Raw genomic sequence first — 18,905 nt, 5'->3', positions numbered from 1 at the left:
TCACATGAATGGATGCATATAAAAACTGGAAAAACAAAAACAAAAACTGTGTTAAATGAGAAAAAGTGATGAGGTAATATCTTTTATTGGACCAACTTCTGTTGGTGAGAGAGACACAGTTTCAAGATTACACAGAGCTCTTCAGGTCTTTTTCTCTATTAAAGTGAGAGCGTGTGTGTCAGTTTATTATCAGTACTACTGGCCATTAAAAACATTAAGAAGCACAGAAGAAAAAATTAAGCATATTTTACTTTATTTGTTTTAAGTAAACAGATTTACTAGATTGTTACTTTAGGAACAGTGCTGAAAAAACTGCACTAACCTAGGAATACAGCTCTTGGGGGCATTGTGCCACAGACATCCATCTGAGTTACAGTTCTTCTTCTTGTTGCTCACACGAGTTAGTAATTTACTGCTAGCCTATTCTAACAGCAGATCACAGGCCCATCCATGCTGCCTCAGATGATGTAGCCAGAAAGTAAAGGTGGATCTAAGTAAAGGTGGATTCCCACACATACCACTTCTTGCCTTCATGCTCTAGAGAAGGAGCACATAGGCAAACATCCCAATTTCCTCTTATGTTGCCTAAATTGAGGTCCAGTCCACATGAATAGGGGCATAAAGATGGGTTGTTAGTTCCTGGCATGAGCATCTGTTCCGAGTCACAATCTAGTTTTTTATTAGTCTGAAATAGTAATAGCATATCATCAGGGTTCCTCTTACACTCTGTCCATGAGAGGTATCAACTTGTAAGTGGTATGGGTCAGCTCTGAACAGATCTATGATGTCAGGACTATGAACACAACAACAATAATCACTGAAGTGCTTCAGAATTATTTACAATGCAATCATCCCCAGCATCTTCCATTCCATTAATTACCATATCTCCAGCATTGTTCTCATCTTCAAAAAACAATTTTGACTGACTTTAAGGAGCTTGTTTATATGATGAATAGAATTCCTGAATACTTTGTTTTTGTTTTCCCCTCTTCAGCTGGTCCTTCTCTTAGTAGTCTACTCTGAACCTCAGGTTCCTTGGTTCAGCTGCCTGAGTGGGACTAGTCCATTCAGAAGGAGAGGAGGAAAAACAAATACATAAAACTTAAAACCAGTGTATTTCGGGCCAAATTCATCCCTGTGGCAAAGAAGTGCAGTAGAATATTATGCAAGAACCTAGACATATAGATCAGTTACAAAGGTGGGAAAGTATTATTACTTTACTTTCACTGATGAGAAACTGAACCAAGAGGTTCAAGTAATTCACCCCAAATCACAAACTATAAGTAGCAGAGCTGGGAATGTAACTCAGGTCTCTGGACTCTCTGTCCCATCCACTTGATTGTGATGCAGCATGTCTTTTTCCTTCTGAAAGCCTCATGTAGGACAGACCCAAAGCTTTCCATCCAGCATAACACTGGCTCAAAGGATTGTTCACTTCAGGCCTGATCCAAAACCCATTGAAGTCAATGGGAATCTTCCATTCACTTCAATGGATTTTGATTCAGGCCATTTATCATTACACAGACCGTGTGCCTTTACTTTATATCAATGTAATCATGGATATGCTGCTGCTGTCACAATGTTTTAAATGAGGATGATTACTTTAAAGTATAGTGTTAACTCCTTTGGTAGATATGTGAGTAGTAAGCCTGCCACCAACATTTTTTTTTTTTAAGATTGAGTCATTTAAGTTCAGCAATTGCATGTGAACACTAGCATCATAATTATCCAAAAAGTATCATTACTGGCTCTGTATTACTAATGTAGCCAATTGTTCTCTTGAATCTATTGGACTTTCAAAACTAGAAGTGACTAGAGTGGTGAAGTTTGACTTCACTGATCACAGCTGGTATTAATCTTGCAAAAAATAAGCACAATCTCAAAAGGCTTTATTTGAATTATGTATAAAGATCTAATTCACATTTTTTTGGCAAACCAGGAACAATATTTAATCCTATGTAGTTAAGTACGTTCAAAAGCAGCAAAGGCCAAACATCACCTTTTTGTCGTGATTAGATTTCTGAGTGCCAAGGGAAATTACTCTAATAGCCCTGTAGAACAGCACCAAAAGCTTTTCAGTGTACCTGAGGCACAGAGCAACTTCAAGGCTAAGTAGTATTGGCACCTGTTTCATTCAATGTAACCTATGAACTGGGAGTTTGAAGATTTAGGGCACGAATTCAACAAAAATCTAAGTCTATGATAAGTACAAAAAATGTCAAGAGAGGGAAAGGTTTTGTTTTGTAACCTTGGGACCAGCACTGTTCTGATTCAGCCACATTATTACACAATCTGTTCCTCATGTGAGGAAAATATTTACTCTGGCTAGGTCCCCTCACAAGGGCTTATTGCAAAGGAAACAGTGCTTGGCAGGAAAGTATTTCTTAGTGCTTTGCTCCATTAAAACAGTTCTCATTTTTTTGGCTTCTCTTTTTAACACACAGTGCAGTCAATTAGTGTGAGTTAATTGCTTAAACATACTACAATAAAATTTTACTATGATTGATTCATAAAAATGATACAATCCCCTGTTTATATTAGTATTTTCAGGAAGTAATAAATTAAACTGCATAGATCAAATCAAAGAATGCTAACATTTTCGCATTTAGAATGATCACATAGGGGTGATAAATGTCTTTGTTTTATTTTAGCCAATAATACCTCAGTAGTAGTCTTTATTTGAAGATTTTTTATTTTTATATATGCAAGCAGTTTCTTTGGAATTTTCTATCCTATGTGGAAAGAATTCTATTAACTTTTATTCCATGAAAAAGAATACCTATATCATTACAGCTGACAGTATGAAAGTCTGTTCTGGTTCACTGCAGGGCATTGAGCCTATACCTGATACTCCTGACTGAGTTATAAAGGAAATCTTGGCTAGTAAGTGACAAGTAACAGGTTCCTGGGAAGCAGAAACCTCTGTGCACATTAATGTAAAAAGCAGTTACAGGCAGCTTGGCACTGTAATGGCAAGTGGAACATGCAAGAAACTTTATTTATGAAGGTACCTGTTGATATACAATTCCCTTATTCACCAGAGAGATGGATGAAAATATGGTAAGAGAGAGCATTTTTAGCATTAACAAACAGTACAATAGATAAAGTAGCAATAAAACTTACATATTAAGTTACTAAGCATTTTTCATCTTGTTATATCATAAGTTCCTGGAGGATAAGTCTATCAATGGCTATTAGCCACGATGGTCAGGGATGCAACCCTGTCTTCTGGGTTTCCCTAACCTCTGACTGCCAGAAACTAGAGGTGCATGACAGGGAATGGATTACTTGATAACTGCCCTGTTCTGTTTATTCACTCTAAAGATCTTGGCGTTGGCCACTGTTGGAAGACTAGATATTGAGCTAGATGGATCGTGGTCGACCCCATATGACTGTTCTTATGTTATTTTCAGTATATGTGCTTTTCCATAATTTTACTCTATATTCTGTAGGATGTCAGAACATTATGGCTCTGATCCAAACCCCATTCAAGTCAATGGTGAGTGCTTCCATTGGTTTTGATGGTCTTTGGTTTCAGAAAATTGTTCTGGCAAAAAAAAAAATTATAATTAGGGCTCTTGCTGCCTTAATTGACCAAACGGATCAAATATCCAAACATCTAGGGGGAAATACATGCAAATAGTAGAGCTGGTCAGAAATGTTTTGTTGCAATGACTTCCTGGCACAAGTCCTCCTTTTCTTTTTGTGAATACAGACTAACACGGCTGCTACTCTGTAAATAGAAAGAGTGTTTACATCATGGCATCAACCTGAACTTGAACGATTATCAAAGGATACCTGTATGCTTAATTCTGACCAAACCTATATTAGAATTAATGAGCTATCTATTTGCCAGAATAGGTTCCTTAATTATGATAAAATGAAATGGATAGATTACTTTGTTTTTAGTAAAATCTTTAGTGCTGTACATATAGAATCATCAGAAAGTTTGAGGCTTCTAAACTAACTATGGATTTTTTCTTCTACTTTTGCAAAAAGCATCATCTGTTTTTTCATACTTCATTACTTTAAAAATGTATTATGGTACTGATTCAGTAAGATGCTTAAACTTATGCCTAACATTATGGCTTTTATCCAAACCAGCTTACTCTCTCTAAAACACATCGAGTAGAGCGGAGCGAAAATCAGATTTGTGTCCCATCAGAAATTCCAATATTTCAAAATTTGTTTTCCCCCCCGTCAAAACAAAAACCTCAAAATAGCTACATTTTTCACAGATCAGAAAGTTCCAAAAATTTAGATTTGGCAAAGTGGGAACATTTTATTTCAGTTTTTTTTTATTAAAATGAAATGTTTTAACATTCATGATTTTGATTTAGTTAGTTGAATGGAATCAAAATGTTTAATTTTGAATCAGTTCGACATTCAGTTACATCTGCCTCAGGATGCCCTGGTGCCCCAAGGGCGTTGTAGGTCAGGTGCCTCATGTCACTATTTTTCCTGTGGGACAGACCATGTCTCTCACGATGAACTCCGTGGCTTGCGACACGATACAATCACATCTCAATTTTCTGGCTGGGAAATTGAAAAATATTGGCAAAACAAAAATTTTCCTGTGGAAAATTTTGATTTTTCACCAACTGTGTTTTTCACCACCTGTGTTTTTATCACAACAGCCAGTGCCAGTGATACCAACAGGATAGAAAGAAACAACAGGTATTTTTGTACCTGAACTTCAACAAAATCCACCATCAGAAAAGGGGAGTAGACTAAATATGGAAATTGTCTCAGGGCTAGTCTACACTACTGCACTACATTGGCACAACTGCACCGATGCTTCTGTGCCACTGTAGCACGTTTGGTGAACACATGCTATGCCAATGAGAGAGCACTCTCCCATCGGCATAATTACTCCACCTCAATGAGAGGTGAAAGCTATGTCAGCAGGAGAGGGTCTCCTGCCAGCTCAGTGCTGGTGTGGGCAGCATGTCAGTCAATGTAACTTGTGTTGCTCAGGGGCTTGGTTTGTTCACACTGCAGAGCGACGTAAGTTACATCAACTTAAGCAATAGTATCGACAAGACCTCAGGTATGGGCTCAATGAGGGCCCCGAGAAAGAACGATGAGCATGATTTAATTCATCTCCTGTTTGCTGTGGACCCTTCAGCCACTCTAGTGCATGCACACTACAGAAGATATCACAGACCGAATGTGTCCACTAATACACAGGGGGAGTATCAAGGAGTAAAGGGCAGTTTGGACACACTGAAACTTTGCTTTACATGATGATATTTGGAACCATCATTGCTTTTAGCATATTCAAGCATGAATGTAAACACAAGGATAGAGAGCAGAGAATGACACTCATAGCCGACCCGAATATTGAAAGAATTATTTTGAGTCAGTTTGACATTAAACTCTTTCTGCCTCAGGATGCCATAGTACCCCATGGGAGTTGTAGTTCTGTTGCCTCATGTCACTATTCTTCCCTCTGAATAGACAGGATCTCCCATGATGAACAAAGTGTCTTGAGACTCACATGATACACCACATTTTTCATTTTGATGGAAGATTCCCAACAGCCAGTACCAGTGATACCAACAGGGTAGAAACAAGTAACAGGTATTTTTGTCCCTTTCGTTGGTTCAAGTTCTTCATGCTAGCCTCACCTGGTTTAGCAAATCACTACACTTGACACCCTGTGGTCACTGTCAAAATTAGGAGCAGAACAAAAACATCTGGATTAACACTAGAGGCGGGGAACAAAAGTAGGGGAAAAACAAGCAAAGAGGGAAGGGAAAGCTGAAGAAAGGGATAAAGAAGGGAGACATATGGTGAAGAAAGGCTGGGGAGGGGAATACTGCGGAGTGAGGAAGACCACTTTTCATAGTATCAAGGTTCATTTCTCTAACTACTAACCACACATTAGCTACATTCTTAGACTACTCTCCTCCCTCAGCTGGTCCCTCACACATTCCATTCTTTCTCAACACAACACATTTTACATATTCTTTCAAAACTATATTTGTTATAGGTCTGACTCAAAACCCAAGTGAAATAAATGGGGTCTTTCAATTGACTTCAATAAATGTTGGATCTGACTTGTGGAGGGGCAGGGGTGGGGAGTTGTGGGAGGAAAGACAAAGAAGAAATGGATGACAGTTTAGAAATTAAAAATGAAGCAAACATTACAAGGTAGAGTACATTCATTAAAATATGTATTTTTTGGAGAGTAAGTAGAGGGTCATGGTTATGTGCGTGAGTGCATAGGGAGTGCTCTGCTAAGGCTCTGTTTCAAAAACAAGAGAGTGTGCCAGTTTTTTTTTTCTGTTAACACTCCAGGAAGAATGATCCAAGACTGCATGAAAGTGGCTATAGGGGATTGTTTTGTGTATTTGGAAATTGCTTGGGAAATGTTTGGAAAATCTTACTGTTTTCACAGTACGACTGACTTTTCAGCTTGTCACTTTGAGAGCTTTTTCCTTCTGCCTCTTCCTGGATTATATATTAACAAATAGTACTCAAGAAATGTTGCTAAGTGAAGGCCTTGTTATTTTCCTATTAGGCTGGGAGAGAAAGGGGAGCAAAACCAAGTCATAGGGGCTCCTCTGCCTCTATACACTCCCAAAGCACTGCACAAAGTTAGGAATCCAGATGATCCATTTGGACTCAAAGTAAAATCCTCAGTCCCATTCACATTCTGGAAGGTATAAAAATAGCATTTTTCCAACAACTGAAAGGTATGAAAATTAGAGTGGCTGCCATGAAGCAGTAGGCAATATCCAGTGTAGATCCTGCACTTTAACTAACAGTGATAGGGAGGGGAGTGTTGATTAAAGAGAGCAATGTTTTAGCTTGATGGAGTTTTCAAAGAACACAGCCTGACAGTGATAGAGTGGTTACCTACATAGTGGTGATTCCCTACTCAGGAGAAAGGAAGAGAGAAAAAGATACAATATGGGAATGAATCAGAGCTTTTTGTGTGGAATGTTGGGAACTTATTGTGTTCCAGTGTTCAAAATGGAAATGGTTTTGTTTATCACTTTGGCCCCAGGCTCCCTTTTGCACACAGACTGCTGTTAGCAGAGAAGCATAGTGAACTCAAGCAAATTCATAATGGACCTGTTCCAAAGCCCATTAAAGACAATGACCTCACTACAGATTAAGTGGTGGGGGCCCATTGTCTGGCTTGCTGGAAAAAGTGTGTGCGAGAACCAGGGAGTGACTTTCTGCTGCAGCTGAAGACCAGGTGCGCATGGGGATGCTGACCTATCCTTCCCTCCCAGGTGACCAGTAGACAGGCAGGAAGGCAGGGGGAGGACTGCATAGGTCCATACTGGTGCAAGAAAAGCCTGGATAAGACAGAGCAGCACCCACCCTCCCAACCATGTAAGTGGTGAAATACAGGAACTGCTGTGGGCACTGTGCTAGTTCCTTTCATGGGGGACTGGGAAGGTATTTTACCTCGCCGCTAGACTGGCCAAGGTAGAGTGGTTTTTGTTTGTTTTTTGACTTCCCCACAGTGGATCCAGGGGGGTTTAACTGAGGTGAACTTGAAATGGGAGTTAGGGTAGGATGTCACAGCTCATTATGTAAATGTAGGGTGGATGTCCAGGGCAGGTACTCCATAGGGAAGGGATACAGTGATCAGATAAAATGGATTGGTAAAAGATTTACAAGAGGTATTCTTTAAAGGAAAGAAAATGCGGGGGCTGGGGCTCTTATGATTGATATGACAGCGATCCGACTCCCCTTAATTTACACACTCCCCTTCACCCTCATTTGAGGTGGGGGTGAGGTCCCAGCAATGGGTTGGCGGGGGACCAGGATGGTTAAGGTGGAGGGCTGATAGAAGCCCCCTGGGTATATATGGAAATGATTTTGAAATTACCTGAACTGTACACTTTTATCTTCCAAGTACTCCCGGAGATTTAAGAATAAAGTTGTGACCTAATGAAACCACATCCAGTTTCTCCTGTCCTTCCAGCGTAACAGAAAATGACAGTTCTTCCATTGATGTCATTAGGTTTCAGATCAGACCCAATCTTCACCCAGAAATAGCAAACTGTAAAGGTTCTGACTCCAGTTCTTTATCTGAACCCCCCACACACATATAATAGCCCATAACAAATATGCAGTATTGTATCTCATAGGACTTTATAAATGCCTAATGATCACAAACAGTGATCCAAAATAGTTAACTGTTAGTACTTTGTGACCCATTCCCCATCCATGCATCATGTCTTACTAAAGCTTCCGAACAGATCAGACCCCACCCATAATCAAGAGGAAACTTTGGCTGATTATTTTGTTTCTTCTGTACTGTACGATTGTGAAGGCAAATTGAAAGCAGTAGATAGAGCCAAAGAATAAAAAAATGTTTTTTCCAGACATGGCATGGGCAGCTCAGCCAAGACTCTGTGGATTTAACACCCTTACACTGGAATTTATTAGAATCAAAACAGATGTGGCATTGTTATACCTCGCTAAACTCTGCATAATTTACTAGAATTGCAAAGTGGTTTTTTTTATGAGTATGACAATGCCAAATGCTTTGCAGATGCTCAGATAGCTGCACTGGAGAAACAGAAAGCGATATTTATATGGAGAATCTGATGAAACTATGGAGAATAATCTTGTATCTGTTTCTTTCTTAAAGTCAAGAAGAGTGTAAGAGAGGATTTTATATATGTATATGGAGAGAGAGAGAGTTCAAACTGACTTAAGAAAAGACAAGGTGAGTAAGACTAAAGAAAAAGATAAAGACTTTGAAAAGTAATTTTTATAGGTGCAGCTCCAGCAGTCAGATTAATATATTTTTACCTTTTCCTGCCTCCCATTTTTTCCAGCTGTTCCTCCACATCCCCTTCAGGGCTCTGAAGGTTCTTTTTCTCTCCTCCTCTTCGCCCTCCACCCTTATTTAGACCACCCTTCATCCCATATTCAGTGGCCCACATCAGAGCCATCACCTTTCTGGCTGAGAAGGTACGGACAGGACACCTTTTGAAGTCTCTCAATTTCATTTCTCAATCCTTTGTAAGTACTGTTACTAAGCTATTCCTTCACCATAGTGAGTGACTGTCCTACTACAACACTTACAAGTACAGCTGGGTGAAATGTTTATGATGAAATTTTTCTCTAACAAAAAATGCAGATTTGGTGACAATAAATTTGTCTATTTTGTGAGATTGTTTCAGTCAAAAATAAACAAAATAAAAATCCCTAACCCAAACCCAAACAACCCTCCACAAAACAGCACCCCCCAATCTGAACATTTTGACTTTTTAAAATGAAATGGTTCAGTATTTCCATTCAAAATTTATTTTTCTTTCCAAAATTTCCTTTAACTTTATTGAATAACCCCCTACCAAAACAGTTTAAAATGGTCAAAAGTAAAATGTTGCATTTAGAAAATATTGAAACAGAATGTTTTATTTGTCTCAAATTTATTTTCCCCTGATTTTTCCGAATTGCCAGAAAACTGAAAAACCTGTTATTCGCACAGCTCTACTTATAAGCCATTAACATCCTATAGAATGAGCTGTTTAAGTTACTATTATTATATTTGAGACAGAAAACAAGGTGCTAGGGATGAGAAATGGGAAACTTTGGAAAGAGGAATGGGCAAGTCTGTAGGAGAAAATGTGTATAACTGGAGGAGGAGTAAGATGTTTTGTTGTGATGGTAGTGGTGGATTAATCGTTTTCATTTTGCAAATTCAATTGGTTTACAGTCATGAACAGCAGGAACAAATAAACACTTTTATAAGCTCATTGGGACCATGACCCTTTATGCCATACAACCCGCAGAAACAGATACTGTAATTTTACCAGTAAGTATCATTCTGAACAAAGGAGGAATTATTATTAAGTATCAATCTAATATAAAACTGTTCTTTAAATGCTGTTCTTCTTGGAAGTATTTTGGAGTCTCCCACTAAAGATTGTTATACATATTGCTGATTTTAAAAAAAATGACGTGATCCTTTGCACTGTTTGAGTTCTGTTTAAAGCCACCTTTGCACTCCCCTCAGTCCTGGGAGCAGCTGGAAACTGATTCAGCTCCCCAGTGTAAGTTAGTACAATGACCCGGCTGCTTTAACATACTCCAATTGCAATGGCCCCATAGAAGTCATTCTTCCAATGCAGTGATTCCACTGATGCCCCTTTCAAAGCTGACATCCCCAACCCACTGTCGGGCATATTGCTGGAGGCTAGGTGAGGATTCTCTTAAACAAGGAGAATCCTCAGCTGCCTTGTTAGGCAGCTCCCATGGTGCCAGGGACTTTGACCAGGGACTGAGAATCTGGCCCAAGACATTGAAATTTTATCTCTCCTGAAAATTATCAAACATTTACAGAACATTCATTCAAATAGTTTTTTCTAAGGTTTATTTCTTCTCCAGTTGCCCCTTTAAGAATTAAATGTGGGTTTTTGTTACTTTCTAAATTCTTCTCTTCAAACAATCTCTTTCTACAAGAAAAGGAAATTAAAAACACTAAACCCTAAGGTTCTCTCTAATTGTATTTTGTATTGAAAGTAGTTTGACCTTGTGCTTTGGCACTGTGTGTATCAAGCAGCTGATAAATATTCTTACCCATTTCAATCCGCCTTCCTGGAAGAGTAATCTAACACAGGGGGAGGCTTTGGGGGAGAAGGCCTGAATTTGATTGAAGGATCATAGCAGCCGACATTACATTCAAAATCATTTCTCTTCCAAAGGGAATTGGAAAAGTCATTGTGTAACTATTTGTTTTCAAAACAAAGTGTATCTGTATGTATGTATATATGTATTAACCAGGATCAAACCCACTGAATTGTACAGACTCACACCAGTGTTGAATTAGTATGCGATCAGACTTGGGGTTCCATTCTTACATTGACACCAGTCTCATTTATGTGAATGGAGTTTACAAACGTGTTGGAGGGAGGAAATATTCTGACCCTGTTTTCAGTGGTTCAAATTAGTAGTAACTCCAATAAGGTGAATGAACTTAGAGAGATGTAAGAGAGATCAGGCTGCTTGAGTTTGAAATAAAACATGTTATAAAATATAATGTGGAAAAAAACAACAGAGTTTTAACTTCTGTTTTGACTGAGAAATACAGTTTTCTCTTAGCTCTCCAAAGACAATGATAATGGTTAGCTTGAAGGCTTGGGGAGAGGATACTGATAGCAACAGGAAAACAAAGCCAGATGTTCAACCTTAAACTCCCTTTCAGTTTTGGATAAAAATTAAAAAAGGAGTGAACAGTAAGAACTTTTGATTTCACTAGTAGGAGAAAGATTCATCTTATTTGATGTCACAGGGCAAGTGCGCTTCGTCCCCTCTTGGGGCAGGGTAATTACTTCCCCGTGATTGCATTCTTATGATCATTCCTTGTCTTGGGGTAGTGTGGACTAGCAGTAAAAGTCAATATGGCTGCTCTCTCTCTCTCGCTCTCAAGATTGTGTGGCCCAATGGCCAATGTCAGAGTGGCAGCTCCTTCTCACAGGGCTGTGGGACCCAATGACCTGAGTCAATATGGCTTCCCGGTTCGTCTGGGATGTATTGCCTAGTGGTCAGACTTGGTGTGGCCATATGGCTCTGCAAGGCAATATGGCCGAGCTGAAAGAGTCAGTAGGGCTGCCCTTTCTCAGGGCTGCTCTCAGGGCTGCATGGCCCAATGTCCAGAGTCAGGAAGGTCGCCCTCTCTTAGAGCCACATGGCCTAGTGTCCAGAGTCAGTAAGGTTCCCCTCTCAGGGCTGCATGGCCTAGTGGCCAGAGTCAGTATAACTGCCCCTTCCATGGGGCTGCGTGGCCTGGTGGCCTGTCAGGGGAGTGGGCCATCACCCCAGGATGGGTGGTGGCTGGGTAGAGGGACCCACGCCCTCCCTGCTCCACTGGGTTACAGCTCAGTCAGTGGCATGTATGCCCACCATGGGGTCAGCAGGGAATCCACCTGAAACATGCTGACCCCACTCAGCACCACAACTAGTCTCCCTGAGCTACTTCCTCCCCAGTTCCTGATGCTGTGGTCCTGGCATCTTTGGGGTCTCTGGGCTGCTCAGTCAGTGCGGCTCCCAACAGCTCTGCCACTCCTTGGGCATCTTCCAGAGTCTCAGCATCCCTGGCTTTCACTGTCTGGGGCTTCTGTGGTTCCTGGGCTGGAGCTCGCAATGTGTATCCTCTCTCTTCGGCGGTCAGCCCTGAATGAGCTCAGCTGTTCCCTTTTATACCTAGTCTCCAGCTAGAGCATTCCCAGCAGGGCCACAGGACTGTGGCCAACTCAGCCCAGAGAGTGGAGTTAATCCTCTCAGTACCAGTGCGGGACAAGTGTGCCCTGTCACAGTGGCCATATGACATATTTTTGTTGTGAAATGACTTCACTCACGATTATAGGCAAACTTTCCACAAAATAGCAGCTTGAAAGGCAAAATTCAGTGTCATTATTATTATGGCTCGTTGTCTAGTTGACAGCCGGTATCAAGCGGAGTGCCCCAGGGGTTGGTCCTGGGGCCGGTTTTGTTCAACATCTTTATTAATGAACTGGGTGATGGGATGAATTGCACCCTCAGCAAGTTCGCAGATGAAACTAAGCTAGGGGGAGAGGTAGATACGATGGAGGGTAGGGATAAGGTTCAGAGTGACTAGACAAATTGGAGGATTGGGCCAAAAGAAATCTGATGAGGCTCAACAAGGACAAGTGCAGAGTCCTGCCCTTAGGAAGGAAGAATCTCATGCACCGCTACAGGCTGGGGACCAATTCTATAATTCTAAGCAGTAGTTCTTCAGAAAAGGACTTGGGGATTACAGTGGACGAGAAGATGAGTCAGAAGTGTGCCCGTCTTGCCAAGAAGGCCAATGGCATATTGGGCTGTATTAGTAGGAGCATTGCCACCAGATCGAGGGAAGTGATTATTCCCCTCTATTCAGCACTGGTGAGGCCACACCTGGAGTATTGTGTCTAGTTTTGGTTTCCCCACTACAGAAGGGATGTGGACAAATTAGAGAGAGTCCAGCGGAGGGCAACAAAAATGATTAGGGACCTAGGGCACATGACTTATGAGGAGAGGCTGAGGGAACTGGGTTATTTAGTCAGAAGAGAAGAGTGAGGAGGGATTTGATAGCTGCCTTCAACTACCTGAAGGGGGGTTCCAAAGAGGATGGAGCTAGGCTATTCTCAGTGGTGGCAGATGACAGAACAAGAAGCAATGGTTTCAAGTTGCAGTAGGGGAGGTCTAGGTTGGATATTAGGAAACACTATTTCACTAGGAGGGTGGTGAAGCACTGGAATGGGTTACCTAGGGAGGTCGTGGAATCTCCATCCTTAGAGGCTTTTAAGGCCCGGCTTGACAAAGCCCTGGCTGGGATGATTTAGTTGGTGTTGGTCCTGCTTTAAGCAGGGGATTGGACTAGATGACCTCATGAGGTCTCTTCCAACCCTAATAGTCTATGATTCTATGATTCTGTGACACAGAAGGGAAATCAACAAAGAAAGGAAAATATTATTGGCTGCATTATGTGACGAAAATAACAACTGTGAAAATAATACACTTTTAGATTTAAAAAATCTGCTGTGTGCGCCCTATATGTTAGGGGGAAAGATAAAATGGTTTTGTAGAAAAAACATACAGAAAGGTCGGAAATAGAAGTTGCAGTGAAACGTGGATATATTTTGTAAAGGAAACTAGAACAAAGTACTGTTCTGTAATAAGGACTTAAATCTAGGAGAAATGCCTTCCCTTTTCCCCATACCCCTGTAAACTCCTCCAAAAATAACCCCTTTTAGTTAATGGTTTGTCTGTAATACATAATTATATATCAATGTTCAGGAATCTTGCTTGAAAACTAAGAGATCCTATTTTGAGATACAGAACTATGCATCACCTCATATCTTGTAAGATCAGTTGCTGAGCAGGACACATAGCAGTCACATAGAAAATATTTATTAAAATTTACATTTTATTCCCCACTTTTTTTTATCTTATGCCCTTTCATTCGTTATGGATGTATTTGGCTAGGGTAAAAACTAGCCATAACTGCTTGTATTTTGCAAGCCCATTGTCATTTTCATTTGATTTTTCTTTGTGATTGAGTGAATGAACTAGCTCCATGCTATTCACCCAAAAGGGAACCCGAAACACATCTGTATATGGTGTGAGAGTGTGGACAGGAATGATTGGCTCTGTGATCAAATGAAAAGAATTCAAGTATGGGCAGAAGGGATCCCTTCCTTTTCACTGAAAAATTAACTGTATACTAGAAATTGTCCCAGAGTGTTGTCCAAAGCCAACACTTCAAATCTCCACAAAATTTGGGGGTAAAGAGGAGTTTGGAATTCAGCCCATGGATTTTCATTCCATACTGTATCCAAAAGTAGAAGGGCCTATTTTCTTGTTTGGATGCAGCTGAAAACTTGCAATAAGTCTAAAAGGCAGAAATAGCACAACAGCAGTTATTCTCACAAGATTCCTAACATTCTGGATGATAGATAAACCCATGGAATTTCTTCAAGTGGGGACCAAAATCCCACAAAAACTTCTCCGGAGGTTTCAGCACTTGTGAATCCCAAACCCTAACTGTAACCGTGGTTCAATCTTGCACCTGGACCATAGTCTAGCTCTAGTCCTGATAAGGATCCAGTCATCATCTTCTTACACCATCTCTGCAGTATACTTTACACTTGACTTGAGTTAGCTTCCTGCATATTGTAGTGAACAGATAGATTTAACAGCAAAGAGTAGAACAATAATAACTCAGCACAAATTGAAGTGAAGAAAGTTTTTACTTAATACAGTGCTGAAGAATAAATTGACTACACTGGTTTATATTTAAAAGGACATACTTATCTTAATGTAATATTTTTAATTTGTGTTATCTTCCTCTTCCTAGAATGTTATCATGAGTTGATAGCCATGTGACAAAATAAATTCTTCCTTTTAAACATAAACCACTGCACAGTATGTAAAGATTAGTCTTGTAATGTTGTATAGTTCATTGTCTGCTGCAGGAAGGATTATCTATCTCCTAAGAGCTGGTTGTATGAGTTAGAACTTCAATTTCTCTATGCCTCTTTTTTTTTTTTTTTTTGGCCTTGCACCTACTCAAGGCTACACACAAGTCCAGTGCCCATCAGCCTGTATTGATAAACACATATTTTTGGTTTGGATCAGTGAATTGTCTTGGAAAACATGAAAACTAATCCAAATTTAAGTATTTTATTCCATATTAAGATGAGTTTATTTAAGATTTAAATCAATTGGAACAAACACTCTACTAACCTCAAATTCCATCTTCCTCAAAAGGCTCCAGACCTAATTGTCCCTCATATCCATCCAGCCCTTACTGGTCTTCCTCTGCAACATACACTCAAATGAAAGATAAAGGGTTTTATCAGGACCAGAGTCTCTGGCCAGCTGTTATTAAAATACCATGTACTCTGCAGTTTCAATGCATTGAAGCGGGGGAGTTTCTAACCAGAGCATCTCATTTTGAAGAGAACAGAAGACCAAGAAGAGAGAGACTGCAGATCTGAGACCCCCACACTATTAGAATTACCAGGAAAGATGGGGACTGTGGAGCTTCAGAAAGGATGGAAGAACCTAGAGAATCACTGAAACTTGTGGAAATAGTTGGGTTTGATAATGGAAGAATGAGAACAGGAGAGAGAAAAATATCTTATTACGCTGGATGCACTGCAGTTCTAGCTGTGTCAGTCCCAGGATATTAGAGAGACAAGGTGGAGGAGATAATATCTTTTATTAGATCAACTTCTGTAGGTGAGAGGGACAAGTGTTTGAGCCACACAGAGTTCTTCTTCAGGTCTGGGAAAGGAACTCCCAGCAGCACAGCTAACTGCAAGGTAGAACCGATTGTTTAGCATAAATAGTTAGCACATATTGTAAGGGACCATTTAAGATAATGTGACCTGTTAACACCTCTGTAGTCATAGGGCAAAATTAATGCGAACTACTTAAGCTAAACAATCTGTTCCACCTTGCATTTTGCTGTGATGCTGGGAGTTCCTTTCCCAGACCTGCAGAAGATCTCTGTGTGGCTTGAAAGCTTGTCTCTCTCACCAACAGAAGTTGATCCAATGAAAGATATTACTTCACCCACCTTGTCTCTCTTGTTATGCCAGGGCATTCAAACAAAAGGATGACAGGTTTCAGAGGGGTAGCTCTGTTAGTCTGTATCAGCAAAAACAACGAGGAATCCTTGTGGCACCTTAGAGACTAACAAATTTACTGGGGCATGAGCTTAAGCTTTTGTGGGCTAAAACCCACTTTATCAGATGCATGGAGTGAAAAATACGCTAGGCAGGTATATATATTACAGCGCATGAAAAGATGGGAGTTGCCTTGCCAAGTGTGGGGGGGGGGTGTCAGTGCTAATGAGGCCAATTCAATCAAGGTGTAAGTGGCCTATTCCCAACAGATGACAAGAAGGGATGAATATCAACAGAGGGAAAATTACTTTTTATAGTGACCCAGCCACTCCCAGTATTTATTCGGGGCTAATTTGATGGTGTCAATTTTGCAAATTAATTGCAGTTCTGCGGTTTCTCATTGAAGCCTGGTTTTGAAGTTTTTTTGTTGAAGAATGGCCACTTTTAAGTCTGTTATTGAGTGTCCAGGGAGATTGAAGTGCTCTCCTACTGGTTTTTGAATGTTACAATTTTTGATGTCCGATTTGTGTCCATTTATCCTTTTACGTAGAGACTGTCCAGTTTGGCCAATGTACATGGCAGAGGGGCATTGCTGGCACATGATGGAATATCAAATTAGTAGATGTGCTGGTGAAGGAACCCCTGATGGTGTGGCTGAAATGGTTAGGTCCTATGATGGTGTCCCTTGAATAGATATGCGGACAGAGTTAGCAACGGGTTTTGTTCCAGGGATTGGTTCCTGGGTTAGTGTTTTGTTGTGTGGTGTGTAGTTGCTGGTGAGTATTTGCTTCAGGTTGGGGGGCTGTCTGTAAGCTAGGACTGGCCTGTTTCCCAATGTCTGTGAGAGTGAGGGATCATCCTTCAGGATAGATTGTAGATCCTTGATGATTCACTGGAGAGGTTTTAGTTGGGGGCTGTAGGTGATGGCTCGTGGCATTCTGTTACTTTCTTTGTTGGGCCTGTCCTGTAGTAGATGACTTCTTGGTACCCTTCTGGCTCTGTCAATCTGTTTCTTCACTTCCCCAGGTGGGTATTGTAGCTTTAAGAATGCTTGATAGAGATCCTGTAGGTGTTTGTCTTTGTCTGAGGGACTGGAGCAAATGTGGTTGTATCTTAAGGCTTGGCTGTAGACAATGGATTGTGTGATCTGGATGAAAGCTGGAGGCATGAGGATAAGTATAGCAGTCAGTAGGTTTCCAGTATAGGGTGGTGTTTACGTGACCATCACTTATTTGCACTGTAGTGTCCAGAAAGTGGATCTCCTGTGTGGACAGGTCCAGGCTGAGGTTGATGGTGGGGTGGAAATTGTTGAAATCATGGTGGAATTCCTCAAGGGCCTCCTTCCCATGGGTCCAAATGATGAAGATGTTGTCAACGTAGTGCAAGTAGAGTAGGGGCGCTAGGGGATGAGAGATGAGAAAGCGTTGTTCTAAGTCAGCCATAAAAATGTTGGTATGCTGTGGGGCCATGCGGGTACCCATGGCAGTGCTGCTGATTTGAAGGTATACATTGTCCCCAAATGTGAAATAGCTATGGGTGAGGACAAAGTCACAAAGTTCAGCCACTAGGTCTGCCGTGATATTATCGGGGATACTGTTCCTGATACCTTGTAGTCCATCTTTGTGTGGAATGTTGGTGTAAAGGGCTTCTACATCCATAGCGGCTAGGATGGTGTTTTCTGGAAGATCACCAATGGATTGTCGTTTCCTCAGGAAGTCAGTGGTGTCTCAAAGATAGCTGGGAGTGCTGGTAGCATAGGGCCTGAGGAGAGAGTCTACATAGCCAGACAATCCTGCTGTCAGGGTGCCACTGCCTGAAATGATGAGGCGTCCAGAATTCCCAGGTTTATGGATCTTGGGTAGCAGATAAAATACCCCTGGTCGGGGCTCTAGGGGTGTGTCTGTGTGGATTTGTTCTTGTGCTTCAAAGGATGACACACAGGGGGAAGATAGAAGGAAAAGCAAAGAGCTGAGAGGGCTTAGATAAGCATCTGTAGTTTTGGGCCCTTATCCAAAGAAAATGCTTTGGAGTCCTCTCATTGTTAGTTTATATGGTAGAAACAGATAATGTTATTTTCCCACATAACTTAAACAGACATGACTTTATAAAGGTTACAAACATCAGAGCTTTATCTGAATCACTTTTATAATTTTAATTCTAAAACCATCACCCACAGAAGCCATCGGGAAGTGGGGCTAAGTCCAGGGCTGCTTCCTTTCCTTCCATCATCCCCTTACCAGACGTGCCAGAAGCTACCTTCAGGCACCAAATCAAAATGGCTCCCACCTCCAACATGCACATGACCAGGCCAAGTAGGGATAGCTTCATGGCAGCCTATGAAAGGCCTTCATCAATAGACACCCTCCACATTCATCATCAACCGCAGCAACGCATGGGCCACAGGGTTAAGTGCAAAACCTGCTAACTCTCTGAACCCACAAGCAGCTGATTAAAGAAAATAGGTCTTAGCTGCTCTAACTTTCTATTAATCTATGTGGCCAATTCCAGTGTGAGGAAGCATCCAGGATGGCCTATGAAAGGTCTCCTGTCGACATAGCACTGTCTACACAGAGGGTTAGGTTCAGTTGGTATAGTTATGTGGTTCAGACATGGTGATTTTTCACATTCCTGAGGGATGTACGGTAGTTATACCAATTACAGGTCTGTAGTGTAGATCGGGCCTTAGTAAGGCACAGAGGTGAGAGTCAGGAGGGTCTGTTTACAGCTGTGCTACAGATTTGTTGTGTAACCTTTGTGTGCCTCACACCTCCATCTGTAAAATAGGGACAATAA

The 18,905-nt window shown here is 41.0% G+C and overlaps 1 long non-coding RNA gene across 26 annotated transcripts in view; it reads left to right on the top strand.

Annotated features, from left to right (window-relative positions):
* LOC125636788 (uncharacterized) overlaps positions 1 to 18,905 on the top strand; it is a 409,942-nt gene that overhangs the window by 116,688 nt on the left and 274,349 nt on the right. For 21 of the 26 annotated variants that reach the window (XR_012668524.1, XR_012668521.1, XR_012668520.1 and 18 more), the window contains exons 1-3: positions 7,249 to 7,350; positions 8,621 to 8,698; positions 8,811 to 8,997. This is a non-coding gene — a long non-coding RNA (uncharacterized LOC125636788). Of the gene's footprint in view, positions 1 to 7,248; positions 7,351 to 8,620; positions 8,699 to 8,810; positions 8,998 to 18,905 lie in introns of those variants that run through there. The other 5 variants (XR_012668515.1, XR_012668505.1, XR_012668509.1 and 2 more) reach the window with 1 other exon arrangement.

Source organism: Caretta caretta, chromosome 5 (genome assembly GCF_965140235.1).
Source record: "Caretta caretta isolate rCarCar2 chromosome 5, rCarCar1.hap1, whole genome shotgun sequence".
NCBI classification, from domain to species: domain Eukaryota; kingdom Metazoa; phylum Chordata; order Testudines; family Cheloniidae; genus Caretta; species Caretta caretta.
Note: the sequence above shows the minus strand (reverse complement) of the source record. Positions and strands in the feature narration are given on the sequence as shown.